Source organism: Neoarius graeffei, chromosome 7, assembly GCF_027579695.1.
Source record: "Neoarius graeffei isolate fNeoGra1 chromosome 7, fNeoGra1.pri, whole genome shotgun sequence".
NCBI lineage: Eukaryota > Metazoa > Chordata > Actinopteri > Siluriformes > Ariidae > Neoarius > Neoarius graeffei.
This window is the reverse complement of record NC_083575.1, coordinates 74,879,700-74,901,055: the sequence shown is the minus strand read 5'-3', so window position 1 is coordinate 74,901,055 and position 21,356 is coordinate 74,879,700. Positions and strand designations below refer to the sequence as shown.

The window sequence follows — 21,356 nt, the reverse complement described above, 5'->3', positions numbered from 1 at the left end:
CAATATATGTAATGGTTGACAACTGTCACCATATATACTATATTTCCCAACCCTATCCACTTCCATACAATGCAAACACTGGAACAGTAACATCAAAAATATAGAATACTGGTATTTATAAAACAGTGTAAGGGCCTGAGGACAGAACCACCACATTTATGAGTGGACAAATGCATGGTATGTAATCTTACCAATCCACAAGGAGTTTTCTGGAAAAATCACTTAAAAGACTGTTTATGGATAAAATATCTGTCTGTTTAGCTAGTTAACCAATTTGAATATCTTACGAGGTTAAGATACTGCTATAATCACAAAATCCAATACCGCCATAAAAAGTTCTGTTTACCACTTTTCCTTGTGACAGAATACACTAACAGACATCATAGAAGTAGTTACAGCAGTACAAACGGTATGAGATGTTCACAATACTGTTTGTACTGCTGTAACCATTTCTGTTAACACATCCATACAGTACAAATGCTACATCCAACATTATTTTTAAACAGTAACACATTCAAAATTGAACAAGAATAGTTTCAAAAACATCTATAAGATGTGTTAAAAAAGAAACAAAAATCCTCTCATTTCTCTGTGCAAAAAATGTAGTGCAAGTGTATGTATGTTTGGGTTACATGTACATGAAACATAAGTTGAGGAGCAACCTTGTCATTACACTTGTGATTACTACACAGCAAAAAGGTCATTTTTAAGGCTCAAAACCCTAGGTCTCATCTTCCCATCCTCCAGGCCCATCAACACTTTCTGGACAAAGTCAAATGTATTAACCATGTCTTTTGGGTAACTTATGCCACTTTTCCACTACAAACGTGGCTGAGTTGGGCTGAGCCGTGCCGTGCTGAGTCGAGCTGAGTGGGGCTGTTGGAGTTGCATTTCGACTACAAGCCCGCACTGAACCGTGCTGGCTGGAAGTGGGTGGACACATTGGATGGAGTTAGCGAAAGTGGGTGGACGTCACGTGATGTCGTTAAGCAGCGCAAACAGTGACATCAGTGAGCTTTTAAGCGGTAGTCTCACGACCCGGAGAGTAAACAATAAACATGGAGGACATGGAGTCGTTAGTGTTGCTGGTCTTGGTGCTGTGGCTTGTTGTCACTGACAACGCCAACAGATACTGGCAAGAGCGTATAGATGAGGCGAGGCACATAAGGCTTCAGAAATTCTCGTAATTCATAATTATTATTCTTCCGGGTTTACGGTGTTTACAGATCCCAGCGTGCTCGAGGGGCGTGTGTGGGCATGTGAGGACACTCCTCCTCACCAATCAGTGCACAGGGGAGTGTCTGCTCACACCCCCAGCCTCACTCGGCTCGGTTTGGCTCGCTTCAGCCCCACTCCAAAACGGTGCAAGTTTTAGGGGCTAAGCAGGGCTGAAGCGAGCTGAGTCGTGCTGTTCTTTGGTAGTCGAAATGCGAGCCGTGTCGGGCTGAAGTGAGCTGAAAAAGGGTAGTGGAAAAGGGCCATTAGGTGCAGTGCATAAATCAATGCAAAAAGCATGACAAATGCATCAGCAAATGTGCGGAAATCAACAACTATGTTACCCTCAAGCACGACTGCAGTCTTCTCTGGGCAGAAGAATGTGGCATCTGATGAACTGGCACTGATCAAGAGGTGTCCAACCGGTATGTCGTCAATGTTTGGGTCACCAGACTGTGACATCTGTAGACAAGAACAGAGAGGTTACCTGTGAAAACAGACTCATCTCATTATCTCTAGCTGCTTTATCCTGTTCTACAGGGTCACAGGCAAGCTGGAGCCTATCCCAGCTGACTACGGGCGAAAGGCGGGGTACACCCTGGACAAGTTGCCAGGTCATCACAGGGCGTGAAAACAGACTGCCTTTGCTATTTCCAAAGGCTGCCTGCTGAAAAAAAGCAACAGTGGCCTATCACAAGACAAACAGCACTCAGAAACAATTGCAATCTAAAAATGTGATTTGATTCAGTGATGAAAATTTTAGTTGTATACAACATGAATTCTTTGGTGCAAAGTGTGAGTTTTCATTCATTTATTCATAAATTGGAGGCATTATTTTTGATTAACAAAATAATAATTAATAGACAATTGTTCATCATGTTGTCCAGCTATTTATTTTACCTCATCCCAGCCCCATCTTGGAATGTGTAATGCAATCATATGTGGTCACTCTGAGATCCCTTTAGATTCCACATTTTATAGTTAAAACAATGCAGTCAGGTGCCCTGGTGGCCCAATGGTTAAGGCGTATACCATATAACAACAATTTCAATTTCTGGCCGTGGGAACCATCACATGAATTTCTTGAGACAAAAGATCAACATTGAGAACATGTTGATTTTATATCAAATAGGGAACAGGAGAAAGTAAAAATGAAGGCCTCAAAAAATCATTTTATAGTAGGTTAATTAAAGGACATGGGACATGAAACATAAATGCACACTATATCAGTTTCTTTCCATTAAAAATATGAAATAATTGCATCAACAAATACAAAATTATCTATTAAATTCAGCAAAATTGTTATATTCGTGATGATTATATGGCATTTCTGCTCGAGCTCCGATATGCATATTTTACAACCGGAAGAGCCGCTGTCACGTGATCATATGTCACAAAAACTTTCGGGTACAGCACAAGTGGGTAGATGAATATGGAGAAGTGTGAATCGTGATGATGACAAATGCGACAAAATAGTTTTTGTGTCTTGAATGACAAGAAAATTGTTTCGTTTTTAGAGTGCTTAACGTACATTGAACATCATGGTGTATTGCGACCTCCCAGTCAGTCAGACACGCTGTTACTCTTGTTAGCAATGTAGCTAGGCTCAGCATGGCCAATGGTATTTTTTTGGGCTGTAGTTAGATGCGACCAAACTCTTCCACGTTTTTCCTGTTTACATAGGTTTATATAACCAGTGACATGAAACAAAGTTCAGTTACACAAATTGAAACGTGGCGATTTTCTATGCTATGGAAAGTCCGCACTATAATGACAGGCATACTAACACCTTCTGCGCGCTTCGACAGCGCATTGATACCTTCACCCGGAGTTGTACCATTATTTTTTAGACAGGGCGGACGAACCAGGGCATTCGCCCGCCTGGCCGTGCCCGACGAGGAGCGCTCTCGGCCAGCTTGGGAGGCAGACGGCAGCCCCTCCTGGAAGTGTGGTTTTACCATGGGCCTCATGCGGAAAAATGCCGAGGTGCATTCGCTAAGCGACTGAAAGCCGAGGTAAGGATTAGTATTATAATTTTGGGTGTATCAATTATTGATTATCATAATTCTGACTCGTTTCGCCATTTTGAATGTTTTCATCTTGGACTCTGGAAGCATTGTATCTCAATCAATCTCGAAAAATATCAGCAAAAAAAAACTAGCTTGCAACAGACTTTAGCTAGATCTATGATGAACTTTCAATGTATGATACAAAAATAATACTTCTTTCAACAGATCATTAGCCTTTGAGCAGAATTGTTTTTAACTTACCAGGATGTGTTATCGAGCTGACCGCTTTCAGTTTCATGGGGATTGAATGAACTCTCACTCTCAGAATCATCTGACCCGTCAGAGTAAAGACAAGATCCATGTTCATGTGAATTTCCAGCTATAGGTTCGAATTGATAGGGTCTAACTTCACATCTCTGTGAAACATCGGGAATGTCACTGTCGATGGTGTCCATTTCGGTAACCTGTTTACATTAGATACCCAAGCGCTGGCTCCTTGGAAAGTTTTTGTGGCGTCACGGGTCATGTGACCACCTAGCTAATTAACGAATCATTGTTTTACGCTGATGTATAAAAAAGTTGAATAATGTGATGATTTTCACATTTTTGACGCCCTGCAGTGATTTAGATGGCATTTCTTATGTCCTTTATACATAATTATACCCAGAAAAAAATCCATGTCCCATGTCCTTTAATTTTAAATACATCCATAAGTGAACAGGATATTCAAAATGTGCTTATTTCCATCCATATTTTCCATCCATTCTACCCTACGATGACTACAATTTTAATAGTAATATTCAACCTCTGAATTTTTTTTAATAGGGATTTAGTGGATTAGATAAACAAAAAATTTAACTCTTTGACCAAAAATAATGACTTGCATCCCAATGCTTCAGAAATCCAGAGTCATCCTCATGCAGATATGCAGGGAGAGCACGGAAGACAGCAGCACGTCTGATGTGGACATCAACTTGTAACATATTCTTGCCTTACTATGACAGATAAAAAAGTATAGCCACACAATACTACATTAACACAAATAGCCCTCCCATATCTTTACAGATGACAGGTCTTCCAAAGATAAATCAAAATCTACTGTAGTATCATTATCAAGCACCCAGAAGCTTAACCAACTAATCTGGAGGTCATAAATGCTGAAGATCTGACTGAGGACATTAGCTGCTTTCCCTGGGCGTGCAGCTTTCTTCCTGAACAAGCTCTGAAGATGAGGGGCATGTTGATCCAACTCAGCATAGAAACAGTTCTTGAGGTTGATGTTCGAGAGTCTGTAAAACTCTGCACAGATCTGCAAAAAATAAAATAACTATGTTAGAGTGCAGTGTGTGTGTCCTTTCTGACAAGCAAAAATCAGACAAATGGCAATTAAAAACACCAGACTATGAACACTTGTATTTGGAGTAGTTTAATCTACATTTGAGTAGGACCATCCAATGTCTCACAGACAAAGTTGCACAAAAGAATTATATTAAATAGATCTGCTCGAGAAAATTATTATACAGCGATAAACCAACAAATAACTTACCAAAGTAAGGCACCCAGCGAAAGCCTCAGTGTCATGGCAGTCAATGCAGACAGCATGGTGCCAAACGTTACCTGGTCAGGTGGGATAACTTGCGGCATGCCACCGAAAGTTTCGATTTTGGTCTTCACCAGTGCTCCCAACACATATTTTCCAAAGAAAAAATATTGCCCTTCCTTTCGCTGTTTTCACTTTTTGCCAAAAGTTTGCAGGCTGTAAGCAGGCAAAGTTTATCTCCCAGCGCGGGCAGCAAACACGGCACCAATGAGTTTGACCGGTGAAGACGCATGTAAGCACGTATGTACATAGATGATTTCACATGGATTAAGAGACAGCTGTCAAATTATTTGAGTACATTTCACCATCGTCATTAAAGTGTTTAAGAACTGTACACTTAAAATTAGAAATTTGTTCAAATAACTCACAGTTTGCAGTGAATTAGCTTTTTTAAATTTGAGTTAATGCAACCCATATTTTTTAAGGAGTCTGTACTGTTCGGGTTTACAGTGAAACATGTCATTATTCAGTGGCATGCAAGATTTATTTCATAACAAAATTCAGAGTTGACTTTTTTTAGTTTAAACTTATTTCATTGTTGGCATGTTTTTGTAAGTATCCTACATTACCATTCAGTACTATTAAACTACCCACTGTTAGTAGTGTCAATAAGTTTTAGCCCTTGCTTCATCTCTGCCTAAAGAGTCTGATGCAGCAGCACTTTAGTCATTTAAGCCATGAAGCCAGGGCCTAACAGTTAGAGAAGCAGCTTTGAGACCAAAAGGTTGCTGGTTTGATTCCCTGGACCAGCAGGAATAGCTGAAGTGCTCTTAAGCAAGGTGCCTAACCCCCAGCTGCTCCCTAGGCTGCTCTAGGTATGTTGTATGTTGCTCTGGATAAGAGTGTCTGCTAAATGCCTGTAATGTAATGTAATTTGCTCTGTCCTGCTCTCTCATCTGTACACTCTGCTCAAAAAGACCAGCTTCAAACTTCATGTCAATACCACAGTCAGTGCCATTATGCTTGTAATTTTGTAGGTAGCTAATTAGCCAAGCTGAGTTTTGGCCATAACTCACTGTAGACATGTTATACAGTATCTGCATCACATTCTGGGACTTTGAGTCCAGCATTTACAGTCATCCCTACTACAAGATTGGATTTCTTATTAATAAGATATTGCACATCACCGAAAGATGTTGGGTGAAAAATGAAGCTCGAGCTTTTATTTTTAGGGAATTTTAAGCATTTTTGTGTTGTCTCATGCACACAGTGAAATTCTTTCTCTGCATTTAACCCATCTGGGGGTATGAGCACCTGAGGAGCAGTTGGGGGTTAGGTGCCTTGCTCAAGGGTAGTTCAGCCATTCCTGTTGTTCCAGGGAACCAAACCAGTGACCTTTTGGTCTCAAAGCTACTTCTCTAACCTTCAGGCCATGACTTCCCTGTAGGCTGATAGTGAAGCCTTACTGTTGTCCCTTATGTTTGAGATTTTTATTTAAAGCAGTTGGTGCGAGTAAATGTGATATTCTCACCAGTTTGCTGGCAAAAACTGGTAAATGGTTGGCCTGCCATATTGGTCAGATGGCTTCTTCCTGTTAATAAAGTAGGCATTTTTTGACCATGTGATGAAATAGTATGAGCTACATATCTTGTATCAGTTGGACTTGTATCACTGTCAACTCCCTTAACAGCTCTGTGCTTGAATTGTATTCACACTTGTAAGTAGTTTTTGCCAAAAGTATCTGGCAAATAAATAAATACAACATAATAATGTGTACTACTTGGCTGTAAATCTCTGTCTTTAACTGTGACCCAGAAATCACCAGATACAGAGTATCTTCTCAAATAGAGCTTTGCCAGGACTCAAACGAAGCCATTTAATTTCATGATATTTTAATGGCTTTTTTGTCTCCACTCTTCTCTATACTAAATGAAAGTCATGCTGGTTTGGGTTCAGGTCAAGTGAATGACTTGGCCAGTCAAGAGCATTCTACTTTTTAACTCCAAGTTGTTTTAGTCCTATTGTTTTCACAGGTAAGTGTTTTATTCCAACATGTAGTTCAGTCCACTGAGTTCTGAGGCATTTGGTAGGATCTTGGCAGTTCACCCCAACTGCACAGTGTTAACCTCAGGCTAAAGTAAACTTTTGTAAACTCTCCCATGCCAGCTATTATATTTATTTCATTATTTTGCATAAAAATGGAATCAATATAAAAAATATCCTGATCTGAACTAAAGATACAATCGATAATCAGGAAAAATACAGCAAGTTATGATGGAAGCAGTCAAGCTTTATTTTTACACAACAAGGCAATGTATAACAATACAATAAGGGTGTTTTTTATTATTATTTTACAAAATGTTCAAGAAAATTAGCACTACTAACTATCCAAAGAACCTTTGACAAGCTATTTGTTTTATTTGATCATTATGTTCAGGAAGCACCAATTTGTGGGCCTGTGGAGTGACCAAAAGGATGCTGAACTTGATAAAAGTTGGATTGGGTTGCTCTAGATTCCCTGAATTGGGTGCTATATGTTCCCCCTGACCTCAGTTTATTGTCTGTATGGAGTTTTCTCCAACTGTTCATGAGGCTTATCTCTAGGTTTCTGTTTTCCTCCCAAAAACATGCTAGTAGATGGACTCGCAATGATAAATTGCACCTAACTGCGCATAACTGCAGATTTGTGCATGTATGAGGCCCTACGATGAATTAGCACTCCATCCAGGGTGTATTCCTGCCTCAGACCCATTATTTCCAGGATAGACTCCAGATCTACAGCCTGTCCTAGAAGTTCTTTTTCAAATAGATAAATGATGAATGAACAGTGTTTTCCATCAACATATCAATGGCTCCTCACAGAAAGTGGACAATAAACAGAGTGGACAGAATGTGCTCCTGATTTGTTGTCTGTGTGTGGTTGTGTGGTTTGTTTTCCAATTTAGTCTAAACCATTTCTTTACTGCTGAGAATCAATAAAACACAAGGACCTTCCCGACACAAGCAACTTGAGTGCAACCTTATGTCAGACAAAGAGCTGGAAAAATTGTTTCTGACCCATCTCAAAAGGAAAACTATGCAAAACACCCAGCTCCATCCAATAAAGTGGCATAACAATCATTCTGTGAGGCCATTAGTAATTTTATTGAAGCACATCCAGTAACTCTGAGAGATGAGACAAAAAACCCTTCTGTTGAGTACCAGTCTCAGAACAGCATGGCATACGATTCTCTGATAGCTCTCTACTTGCTCGTTGTAGTCAAAGAAGTCATCCCACTGGCTTATTCACATCTTAGAGTTCAGATACAGTCAAACATTTGTGGACACCTGACCATCACACTCAATTGGGGGAAGACCAATTGAGTTGCCAAAAAAGGTGAAAGCACATACAGGTGAAAAGTATACAATGTCTTTGGATGATGTAGCTTAAAAAATTTCCTTCACTTTAACTAAAGGGCCCAAACATGTTCCAGCATAACAATGCTGCTGTCAAAGCTCCATGAAAACATGGTTTACCAAGGTTGGCATGGAAGAATTTGATTTGCCTGCACAGAGCCCTGACCTCAACCCCACTGAACACCTTTGGAATGATCTAAAACTTTATGCACCTCAGGCCTTATCATCCAACATCAGTGCTTGACCTCACTAATACGTTTGTGACTGAATGAGCAAATCCCCACTGCCCCACAGGAAGGTTAGTGTGGCAGCGGGGGCATGGTCAAGCGCCGGTTTGTGACAGGAGGGCGGAGCCAGGGAAGGTGAGTGGCAGAATCACTACACCTGACGGTAATTAACCTGTGTTTGTGTGTCTTCCCAGTAACCACACCCTATTTAAGGAGGCAGAGGGAGCACAGAGGACGGCAGGACAAAGCTTCAGGTACGAAATAGGTTTTTATTGCCAGACTTTTCAGTATAAAAAAAAAGCTTTATTCTGATAAACACACACATACGCTGTGTTCTTGTCCCGGGAAGAGCTCTCCTCTGCTCTCCCTCTGCCTCCTTAAATAGGGCGCGGTTACTGGGAAGACACACAAACACAGGTTAATTACCGTCAGGTGTAGTGATTCTGCCACTCACCTTCCCTGGCTCCGCCCTCCTGTCACAAACCGGTGCTTGACCACGCCCCCGCTGCCACAGTTAGGTTTATAACAACAAAGGGAGAATAAATCTGGAAGAATCAGCACATACATTACAGCACCATGAAATTATTTTCTTTGCATGTCTCTACTTGTTAGAAACTTGGGGTCAGATTGCAGAGTCAGTTATGACAGTGCCCCTGGAGCAGATAGGGTTAAGGGCCTTGCTCAAGGGCCCAAAAGTGGCAGCTTGGCAGTACTTGAACTCCAACTTCCTGATCCATAACCCAGAGCCTTACTCATTGAGCCACAATTGCCTGATCAAGAACAAGAAACCTTTACTCACACATACACTCAAGCACAGACTTAAGCACAGTGAAATTCCTCCTTTGCATTTAACCCATCTGAAGCAGTGAACACACACACAAGCACACACAAGTGAGCAATGACCATATACATATACCCAGAGCAGTGGGCAGCTATGCTACAGCACCCGGGGAGCAGCTGGGGTTAGGTACCTTGCTCAAGGGCACTTCAGCCCAACCTTCAGGCCATGGCTGCCCCATGTTAACCTAACCACATGTCTTTGGACTGTGGGGGAAACTGGAGCACCCGGTGGAAACCCACGCAGACACAGGGAGAACAAGCAAACTCCACATAGAAAGGCCCCCGTCGGCTGCTGGGCTCAAACTCAGAACCTTCTTGCTGTGAGGTGACCACTGCACCACTGTGTCCAATCACTGGGTGTGATGGCAGGTATCTGCAAACTTTTGATCATATAGTATAGATAACTATCACATTGTTAGTATGAAAGGGGTGAACCATGACAGGGAATGCTGTTATAGGAAAGTAATCAATTCAAAGTTGATTATTTTCCTGTAACAGCATGCCTCATCATGTTTGACTGCTCTTATACCAATCAACTTGCCATTTATTACATTTTCTTTAAAGAATGCCATGTCATACATTTTATCCACTTATATTTTCATTTAACTGTACCTTCCTTCATTCCTTCATTCTGTAACAGGACTGTGCAGTCGCTGGCACTATTGTTATAGGCAGTCATTTCTAGGCCTACCTCCAACTTTGGACAAATGAAAAATAACCTGGTATATTACTAGTCCCCGGGCGGCACGGTGGTGTAGTGGTTAGCGCTGTCGCCTCACAGCAAGAAGGTCCTGGGTTCGAGCCCCGGGGCCGGCGAGGGCCTTTCTGTGTGGAGTTTGCATGTTCTCCCCGTGTCCGCGTGGGTTTCCTCCGGGTGCTCCGGTTTCCCCCACAGTCCAAAGACATGCAGGTTAGGTTAACTGGTGACTCTAAATTGACCGTAGGTGTGAATGTGAGTGTGAATGGTTGTCTGTGTCTATGTGTCGGCCCTGTGATGACCTGGCGACTTGTCCAGGGTGTACCCCGCCTTTCGCCCGTAGTCAGCTGGGATAGGCTCCAGCTTGCCTGCGACCCTGTAGAAGGATAAAGCGGCTAGAGATAATGAGATGAGATGAGATTACTAGTCCCTTTGGTTGTGCTCTTGCTGATATTACTGTCCTTCAATATGTATCATGCTGCTGTCACCCACTTGTATACTGCACGTAGTTAAAGGGGAACTGAAGGCAATGTTTTATCATCAAACTCTTTCATTTTATTAAATATAGGAATGCATTTTTGATAGCCATTTTGTCACTGCTATAGCAAGTTATGAGTGTTTGAAATATGCGATGTAATATATCAGTCCATACCATATGTCAAAGCAATGGCCGTAAACAAGATTCGTTGAGACCTGTGTGAGACATCGTAGGACGGAAGTAAAATGTACAGCGGATATCAAAGTGACCAACATCTGCCAACGTTGTCAAAAGATGCATGCGCCCTCTTTCAAATGCTGATGTAATCAAGCCGGAAGTTTTGTTTGTTTTGATAGCAATCAGGAAAGTTTGAAAAAAGTAGTTAGTAATTGTCATTTAAACTCATTTTTGTGCAAAATTTTGTTTGGAAAACAGTTTTCAAAATGGTGGCACTGACGCCTGGCTGACACTTCACGTTTCAAAGTCTCGCACAAGTCTCGTGAAGATCGCACGGATAAGCGACGCCTGCTGTGCAGGGCTTTACATTAGCACCCGCCCACCCACCAAATGTGGGTAAAATTCAACTTTGGCGGGTAATAACTTTAGTCTCACTAGCCACTTTGGCGGGTGGTTTATTTTGTGGTATGACAATATATTTTAATTGTAGTTTTCTCTGAAGACATCTGAGATAAACACATTGCAATGTAATATTACATGCCTACAACTCCCATGAGCATCTGCATAAACATTCTGACAACATGTTAGAATTGTTTAGAACATTCATTAACATCTCAGATAAAATCAATGATACGGTAACCTGTGGTTAATGAATGAAGCAACAAAGTTGCTGATGACTGACAAGCGCACCATGTGGTGGCATATAGCTGGAGTTTCAAACCCTGCTGCTCAGGAAAAAAAGGGCAGAGATGAACAGGGCCGGAGGCAGCATTTTAAAATCACCAAGGTCCGTGGTGCACAAAGCGCGCACCGAAAAATTTTCGAATATTTAAATGAGAGGGGTGAATTACACACCACACAAGAGATCTCATCTCATTATCTCTAGTCACTTTATCCTGTTCTACAGGGTCGCAGGCAAGCTGGAGCCTATCCCAGCTGACTACGGGCAAAAGGCAGGGTACACCCTGGACAAGTCACCAGGTCATCACAGGGCTGACACATAGACACAGACAACCATTCACACCTATGGTCAATTTAGATCCACCAATAATCCTGACCTGCATGTCTTTGGGGGAAACCGGAGCACCCGGAGGAAACCCACACGGACAACATGCAAACTCCACACAGAAAGGCCCTCGTCGGCCACGGGGCTCGAACCCGGACCTTCTTGCTGTGAGGCAACAGCGCTAACCACCACACCACCGTGCTGCCCACACAAGAGATCTATTCCTGAAATTACTTTTAATGGCGTTTGAACTGAATATCATCAGTTTTGAAAAAAAATCATGTATGTGGGAAGAGTAAGAATAATTTAAGCTTGTTTAATGGTTTGATCTGGCCCAAGCAATGAGGACAAAAGATACCCTAACCATGTAGCCTATGTAATTAAGATACATTAACAATCTGGCATCCGTTACACCTACACAAAAAAAAAATTCTGAGAAAAAAATTCAGTATACACCACCATGTTTTAGGCAAAGTTATCCAAGGCAAACATAAGTTGAAACTTTCCACTCTATTGTTTTGGCTTATTGAATGATTTATTTTTAAAAATCACAAACAAGGTAGGCTACAACTGCGCTGCTTCGAAAATGTCAATTTAGCAGCTTCATGAAAGTGCGCTGATGGTTACCATGGAAACCCCATGTCTCCTGCACTGCGTTCCTCCCCCGAGTCACGCGTTCATTCGTTTTTGTGTTCTTGGTCTCAAAGCCGCACGAAACAGACACAGAAGAAAGAATCAGCGTTTAACATAATTACTAACAATGCACTTTTTATGGAGACGTTTTAATGTTATTCTGTATTTTTTTATCCAGTTGAATATTTAGCATACAAATGTATTTTCAGCTCTTAAAAATGACCGAGGTCCGGACCGCAGTGGCCTCATAGCTGGCTACAGCCATGGAGATGAACAAGATGCTAATAGGAAGATAAGACAGTTCAATGACAAATGGAAGTTCAGGTGAGATTGGCTAGTTCATAACAAAACCAAAAATACCACGTACTGTGAAGACTGTAGAAAGTCTGGCAAAGACCGGTACCAGTAATTTTAAACTCGAAACTATAAAGGACCACGAAAAGTCAAATGCACACATCGGTACTATAACATCAAAACCTGTGAAGATGGCTGGTTCACTACAGGACAGCATTGCTTTCAAGTCCCTGGCTGTCATGAAGTTGGCTGAGCTGGAGAGGATGGAGCTGCTGTTTAGAAACGTTCATGCAATTGGAAAGAAGTTGATCCTGCCCCAGCTATCAACTTATGGCCTGCTGGAAGCCTCAGGTCTCAAAGACCATTTTTCATGGACCATTCAGACTCATCTAATGATGAATGTAATGAGGACATTTAATGTCTCTCTCTACACATGTTCACACACACACACACACACACACACACACACACACACACACACACATACTATTAATAGATAATACATAATATACATAATACTTGATAATACACATAAATACTTGCATATCAAACATCAAATGTTTTTCAGTGATACATGTTTTGAATTGGACTTTTAATATTAGAATCAGTTCAGTTATACTGAATGTTATTTTTCATATTATACAATATTTCATATTGTAAGGGGCTTGAATTTGAGTTCAATAAACAAAATACTCTGTTTATATTTTTGTCTGAATTGGTTGCATGTTTTCATATAGGGAGCTACCTTAACAGCACTGAATACTTGAGTGCTACTGTAGAGATACATTATATGCTGCCATTCATAATTAAATCTAGATCTTCCGAACTTTAACGTATCATCGTGAAGAAAAAACTGTGATTTCCTGGCAACAAAATTGTGGCTAGTGAAAAGGCTGAATGGCTAGTGAATCGGGAAAACTACTAGCCACAGTGGCCAGTGAGCAAAGAAGTTAATGTAAAGCCCTGCTGCCGTGAACCAAACAAACTAAATTCAACATGGCTAAAAACTGAATAGGCCGAGAAGTATAATATTTAATTGCAATTAGTTGCCAATACAAGTCACGATATATGGTTACTAAAACCAAAAACGTAATTGAATAACACATTAAGAAATAAAGCAAGTTTAAAAATGACTTCAGTTCTCCGTTATACTGTATCAGTACTTCTATATTTTGGATATTAACTGCACTAAATATCACTCTGTCCATGCTCCTGTCATGACACAACTACTGTCATATTTTCTTGTCTTCCTTCTCACACATTATATGTCTTGTATCATTATAAAAGTTTAAAATCTTATTGTACTTTATGATATCTTGTTTACTTTATCACATCTTAATGTTGTGGTACATCAAGGAAAAAATTTGATGCTTGTCATCATTTGCATGCTAGCAGCTACAAACAACTGTTCCTTTTACCAGCCTTTCTTTAATCTCTTCAAAATAAAAGCAATTAATCATGTTACTGAGAAACCTGAAAGCCAACCTCAAAGTCCTCTGTTCTGAAGATTTTCATAGAAAACCTAAAGTTCCAGCTTTACCTCTGACTGTTAAAAAGCCCTGACATTGGAGACTGTTTCCATAAATGCTAAGTGAATGTCTCCTCACTGAAAGCTTCACCATATCGACACTTACAATCTTTTTAAAATCCATTTCTGGGAGCACCCACCTTACAATTCCATGTTGTTAGTCTACAACCTAGTCTTACATTTGACATTAGTCTACAACCTCCTTTGTTCTTCCCATGTCACCCCTTTGCTTGCTGACCTGCACTGGATACCTATCACAGCTCGTATCAAATTTAAGACATTGGTGCTACGAGCTTACCAAGCCCTCAAGGGGTTAGGTCCAGCATACCTCCAGAGTCCAATTCACCTCTACATGCCAGCCAGATCCCTATGCTCCACTACTACTGGTCACATGGCTCCTCCTCTATGCTCCTCCCCAGTCCACTCAAGACTGCTGTCTGTCCTGGTTCCCCGTTGGTGGAATGACCTTCCCATTGAGGTCAGAACTAACGACTCCCTGACCACCTTCAAGTGTAGACTGAAGACTCACCTCTTCAGGATGCACCTTTCCCCCGTCTTCCCTGTCCACTAAGTAACTGCATTTCATTCTAGACCAACCCAGGCTCTACAGATGACTTGCAACCATGTGATTAAAATGTGCTACGTCATGAGCATCCACCATGATGGTGGATATACAAAACAATTAGGATGGCAGCCACTGAAAAGTGTGTCTGTAAACAATGGTGAACTTTCTCAGTATTACCACGATTTGAATGGTCAAGCAAAGATTCAATACAAACAGAAGATAGATGTGTGTGGTTTTGACCCATATTATTTAAAAAAGTCAGACTTTTCTGAAGATAAGAAGCTTCTACCAACCATCAAGTACCCAGATATCACGTTCTATCTGGTTTGGCTGCCAAAGAATCAAGTCCGACCTTGGATGAAACATAGCCCATTTTCTGAGTGGGTGCCCAGTCTGGATTGATTCTATCATATAATTTTGCTGGCACTCCTAGAAGCAAAATGGTAATACACGTGTTAAAATTATAACAATGACTAAGTGAGCCATGACAAGAGAATGCTCATTTTATAGCAAAATTCTCACAACACGAAATAAAATTCTTCCATGATATTATTGAGAAAGCTTTTGAATCTCACCTGAGATAAAATGATTACTGCAAACACGAGCTGTTTTGGTTTTGGCTTCTGTTAGATCAGCCCTGCCAATGTTGTTCAGCTGTGCTCATCTCCTCTCTGTACTAAGCCTCAGAGTTTCCTCGCCCTATTTCCAAATCACGGATGGAATTCTAAGAAATCGGAATGTGCCACGGTCATGAGTACTGTTGTGACCACAACCATATACAGCACAAAGATATGGCATAGCTAAAAGAATCCTTAAAGCAGTGGAAAAACAAAGAGTTGTGCACACATGACTGTGTTTTGTATGGAATGTCACTTGACCCTGCATGTGTATATCCACCAACATGGCCGACATCCGGGTTTCTATTTTGCTTTGACATCACTTGCAAGTCAAGGATACTGTCTAGCCTGGGGTTAGCCATTGGAGTTCTCTATTTAGTTGTACTTTATGTGGTTGGTTGGTTGGTTTCCTTGGCTGTTTGAGTATTGATATTTCGACAGAATATTACACTAAGTATTGATGTCACTTGTTCAGTTGGCACTAGAACTTTCTTGTCTTGACATTTAGTACTTAGTGTACCTGATTTTGTACTTGTTGTACATCACTCTGGATAAGAGTGTCTGCTAAATGCCATGTAATGTAATATATTGAATGAATGCATTAATGTAAACTTGTGATCTGCATTGTAGCTCAAATTACTGTCAGAGATGCGCATATAGACATTTAACTTTCTGAACAATCAGAATCAAGAATTCAATAGTAGCATGGTATTACATTTGCTCACACCTCCCATTTTTACAACAGAAGTAGGCCACCAAAACCAGTGCTTTAGGTGGCCTACTGGTGGAAATCCTAATGGTGGAAATCCCTGCTGAAAGAGAGATTTACTGAGAAGATAGGAGTACATAAGTATGCAATCCTTCTAATCTCATACTGTGCTTCTAAAAGAGCAACGACAACCTGGAGAGTGAGAGAATTATGGGATCTTGTAAGACTGAGGTGGGGGGGAGAAATCCACCGATTTAAACTCAAATGAAAATTGCTATGACTTATAAAGTGAATTGGAGGTGAAAAGTTCCTCACTGTTCAAGTACACCAAAGGTCATCTCTTTGAAAAGCACACATTTTGTTTTACCTAATAAATGCTTTTTGAAAGGTCAAACACAATGATCCTGAGAGCTGAACTACTTGACACAATAAACTGCATCTAAATGCGTCCTTTAGCAACTCAATATCTGTTACAAGGTGACAGTTTGTGACATTTGAGGATTTTTAATATGATAATCCTGCCTTTTCTAAATACATTTTTCCAAAATTCAGGAGGTTTCTTTAGGCTTTGGTTCCCTCATACACAGAGTTGCCCGAAGGCATGAAAACATGTCATGAAATAATTTCAGAAAAGCATTGAGCTCATGCCGCTGAGAATATCCTTATTGTAACTCCACCAGTACACCTTCCTTGTAACAAATAATATATCAGTACTGTGTTAATACTATTAATTACAACAACTTAAACAAATGATAGATTGGCTTTGTTCCAAATACTATACTACAACCCCAAATTAGAAAAAGTTGGAATGGTATGGAAAATGCAAATTTACTTTGACTTGTATTTCTTTGAAGACAGTATGAACCCAAGATATTCCATGTTTTGTCTGGTCAACTTCATTTCATTTGTTAATAAACAAATTCCTGTAGTTCAAGCCTGAAACAAATTCCAAAAAAAGACATTGGGATGAAAGCAATTTAGGGCTAGTAATGAAGTAAAAGAATTCAATAATGATATGATTTGAAACAGGTGACTGTTATGTTTTGGTTCAAAATTAGTATCCAGGAAAGGCCTAGTCTTTTGAGGAGCAAAGATGGGTCAAGGATGTCAACAAATGCATGAGAAAATTATTTAAATGTTTAAAAGCAATTTTCCTCAAAGAAAGATATGAAGGGATTGATTTGGATATCTTACCCTCTACGATGCATAATATCATTAAGTGATTCAAGCAACCTGGAGGAATTTCAGTATGTAAAGGGAAAGGGCACAAGCCTAAGCTGAACACCTGTGATCTCTGATCCCTCAGACAGCAGTGCATCAAGAACCGTCATTCATCTATAGCTGATATAACCACATGGGCTTGGGATTACTTTAGCAAACCTTTGTCAAGCACTACAGTACGAAGTTACATCCACAAATACCAGTTAAAACTTTACTGTGCAAAAATGAAACCTTATGTTAACTGTGTCCAGAAGTGCTGTCAACTTCTCTGGGCTCAGAGGCATCTGGGATCCATCACACAGTGGGAATGTACATTGTGGTCAGAGGAATCAGTATTCCAGGTCATTTTTGGAAGAAATGGACACCATGTGCTCTGGACCAAAGATGAAAAGGACCATACAGACTGTTACCAGCAACAAGTCCAAAAGCCAGGGTCTGTCATGGTATGGGGTTGTGTCAGTGCCCTTGGCAAAGGTAACTTCCACTTCTGTGATGGCAGCATTAATGCAAAAAAAAAATTTTTTAAATTGAGATTTTGGAGTAACATACGCTGCCTTAAAGATGATATCTTTTCCAGGGATATTTCAACAAGACAAATGCAAAAAGACTGCACATTCTGTATATATTACAAAGGCATGGCTGTGGAAGAAGAGGGTGTCTGTCCCTTATAGAGAATGTGTGGTGAATTTTGAAACAAAGAATATAACAATGACGACCTCATACTGTTGCACACCTTAAGACCTGTGTAGGTACATTCAGTCCGTCTCTTTAAGAAACTACATTTCCCATCAGCCAACTTCCGCATTGACCTACGTCACGCGTGGGCGGGATCATCTACGTCACATCCTCCAGGAAGGCATAAACCACCCAGAAACTCCTAGCTCCTCCTCTTTTGGCACCGTGATTTCAACACGGACACAGGGAGGAATCGCTCGCTCCGCGAGCAAACCCAAAAAGACGTCTTTTCTTTTCTTTCTTGCAAGAATCAGAGTTTCGCGCTTTTCTTTGTTTACCTTTGGCCACGGTAGACTCTAAGATCGCGCAATTTTAAACTCAGCTTGAGTTTACAACTGGTTTTTCATTTGTTCCTTATAAGTATGTACTACTGCAGTCCAGGCAGTTATTTTAAAGTTAAGAAGCGGCTGGATCCTTTTTAACTCAAAAGCTGTGCACATTGTTTGATCAGAGACTTTCTTTTCATTACGAGCGACCACGCGTCGGACCGAGAAGTTCTCTGCGCCTCACGGAAGCGACTCATGACCTCCACAATGGTGAAACTCCAAAGTCTCGGAACATCTCTTCATAATTTTGCTAAAGGCAAGTTACTGAGTAAGACTGGCATTTGGGCAGATAAACCTAGTCTTAGGAATTAGGTTTTATTGAAGTAGTGTGAATTTAAACTCGAACGGTTTAATTGTTTACACTGTTCGACATGCAGCGTGTTGAATTGTTGATTGTTCTGTTTTGTTTTAATCTCGCAATTGTTTAATAGATAGGCTGTGCATGCTTCTCTTTATTCCTGACTAACACTTTAATTTCCTTATCACACATTTTGACCTTATCAAGGTTTCAGTGGATTCAGTACTGTTATAAGCTAGTGAAATTAGCCTACGGCTAATTTCTTTTGTCCCATTAGCATCCAAAGCTAAGTGTATTGTCTTAGAAACATGTGGCGGTCCTCACACACACACACAAACACACCTTAGCTAGCTTTCCTTTGCCTTAGCTAAACACAAGGCTAATCTAGGCCTACACAAACACGTGGCCTCTCACAAACATACCTTAGCTAGCTTTCCTTTGCCTTAGCTAAACACAAGGCTGATCTAGGCCTACACGAACACGTGGCCTCTCACAAACACACCTTATCTATCATTCCTTTGTCTTAGCTTAGCCACACGAGGTTAATCTAGGCCTACACGAACACGTGGTCAGAGGCCTCACCTGGCCTCTCACACACCTCAGTTAGCATCCCACGCTAGCTTCTTTCTTTTGCTAGGCCATAGGCCTTACCACATGGTCAACTCCTCCCCCATAAACACACGTGGAGTTAGCTACCAGAGCTAATTCTTTTGTGTAGACCACACACACATAGGGCCTTTCACACACACACACACACACACACACACACACACACACACACACACAAAGCTAATCTTTTGTCTTCACACACACACCTCACTGTTTGTATATATTTCAACTGCCATTATCCATTTTTTTAATATTTTTTATAATAAATTCATTTATTATTGAAACTGTGTGTTTATTTGTGTTCCAATATCTTTGAAGTCCCCAATCTCCAAAGAATTCTAAAAGGTGCATATGATTTATGTAATATGGTAAGTGATCATAATAATTTGGAATATACCATAATTTAGCTGTTTGGTAATTTATTATTAAGCACCAAAATTAATGGTATCAATAAATGAGACTGATTAATGAGACGGATTCCATGAGTGATTTAATGATATGAGACTGATTCAATGAAAATGATTCACTGAAAACGATTCAAATGAGACTGATTCAATTTTAATTATTAACCTTCAGATTTAATGAGATTGATCACTCAATTACCCAAATGCACCCACACCTGTTTGCAGAAAGAATGGGACAAAATAAATAACACCTGAAACATTTCATCCCTTGACGTCTTCAGTCCCTAAATACCTTTTAAGTGTTGTGAGAAGGAATGGCAACATTATAAAGTGATAAATGATTTACCATTCCAACTTTTTATGAAATGTGTTGCAAGAATCAAAATCAAATCAATCAATCAAAAAAAAGCCACATTAAAATTAATGAGGTAAAACATCGAATAATGTGCTGTTGTATTGTTTTGAGTACAAGACAGGTCAAAAAGTATTTACAAATCATCATTTTTGGTTTTAATTTCAACACACCATCCAAAAAATTTCTGATTTAGGGTTGTATAATAGTTATATTACAGTTCAAAGAGCCTCATCATCTTTGGCTAGTACATTTTCTCTGCAATATTTACTATTAGAAAGGAACAATTCTCCAAAACTGTTTGTCACGTGTAAAAACTGATACCATTCCCCAGTAAAAATCCTTGTAGAAGCTAATGTTTTAAAGAGTTAGGTATGGCTGTGGGGCGGCATGGTGGTGACAGTGCTAACCACTACACCTCACAGCAAGAAGGTCCGGGTTCAAGCCCAGTGGCTGACAGGGGCCTTTCTGTGTGGAGTTTTCATGTTCTCCCAGTGTCTGTGTGGGTTTCCTCCGGGTGCTTCGGTTTCCCCCACAGTCCAAAGACATGCAGGTTAGGCTAACTGGCAGCTCTAAATTGACTATAGATAGTTTTCACATGACGTCACAGAGTCGGGGATTCCCTGGTGGCAGCCATCTTGCAGGGCAAGCTTACCGTACGGGTCACTGAGCACACATTGTAACGCGCGAGTTACATTTATTTATATATTATTTACATTTATAGTTACATTATTACTATTTAAAGCTAGCAATGATGCACACCTGTTGTATTCACGGCTGTCGTAATAGGTCAAATGATGAAGTCAAGTGGAGCTTTTATGGAATTCCCACTGTACGGGAGCACAAAGGCGAGCAAACAAAGAAGCTCAGCATACAAAGGAGAAACCTATGGCTTGCGAGAATCAACCGCAAGGATTTTCAGCCTTCCAGACACAGCAAAGTCTGCTCCGATCATTTTATAAGTGGTAAGTTGTTTAAATAAACAATCAATTGTGTTTAAGTTTGTTTTTGGAAACCAAAACATCGTGTAAACAATCTCTAGAGAATGCCTAACTGGAACCGCTGAGTGTACATTTACATTGTAATGTACACTTAATATCGCTCGTTTGTCACGTTTCTAAGTTTATACTGACATGGTACTGTAATACCACTAATGGATGTAAAATTTGTCTTAAATCAACTCGATATTATACACACACATATATTTATATGCAGTGTTGAGAGCTCTAAAATTCCAATGTTTACATACCTTGGCTGTAATTAGGACACGACTGTCACTTGTTTTTATATGGTGGACTTCATGGACCCAGCCACAGACAAAACAATTGTATGACTCCAGTATGCTTTGAGGTCGTCAAGTGTGTAGGCGCTTTTAGTATTCACGAAATAGTTCACAATATCAGGGTATGATATGGATGGCAGCCCTGCATAGTAACTTGAAAATGCTTCTTTGTCCACTTCGTAGGGGTCAATTCCCCCA

The 21,356-nt window shown here is 40.4% G+C and overlaps 1 long non-coding RNA gene across 2 annotated transcripts; it reads right to left on the bottom strand.

Moving 5' to 3' along the window:
* Positions 1 to 584: 584 nt before the first annotated feature.
* On the bottom strand, positions 585 to 14,602 carry LOC132888766 (uncharacterized). Of its 2 annotated transcripts, none has more exons than XR_009654967.1 (3): positions 14,570 to 14,602; positions 1,560 to 1,677; positions 585 to 1,454 (listed from the first exon to the last, which is right to left on the bottom strand). It is a non-coding gene; the product is annotated as an uncharacterized LOC132888766 (long non-coding RNA). The 2 variants fall into 2 exon arrangements; XR_009654966.1 differs by lacking the exon at positions 14,570 to 14,602 and adding an exon at positions 14,339 to 14,532.
* Between the last annotated feature and the right edge of the window lie 6,754 nt (positions 14,603 to 21,356).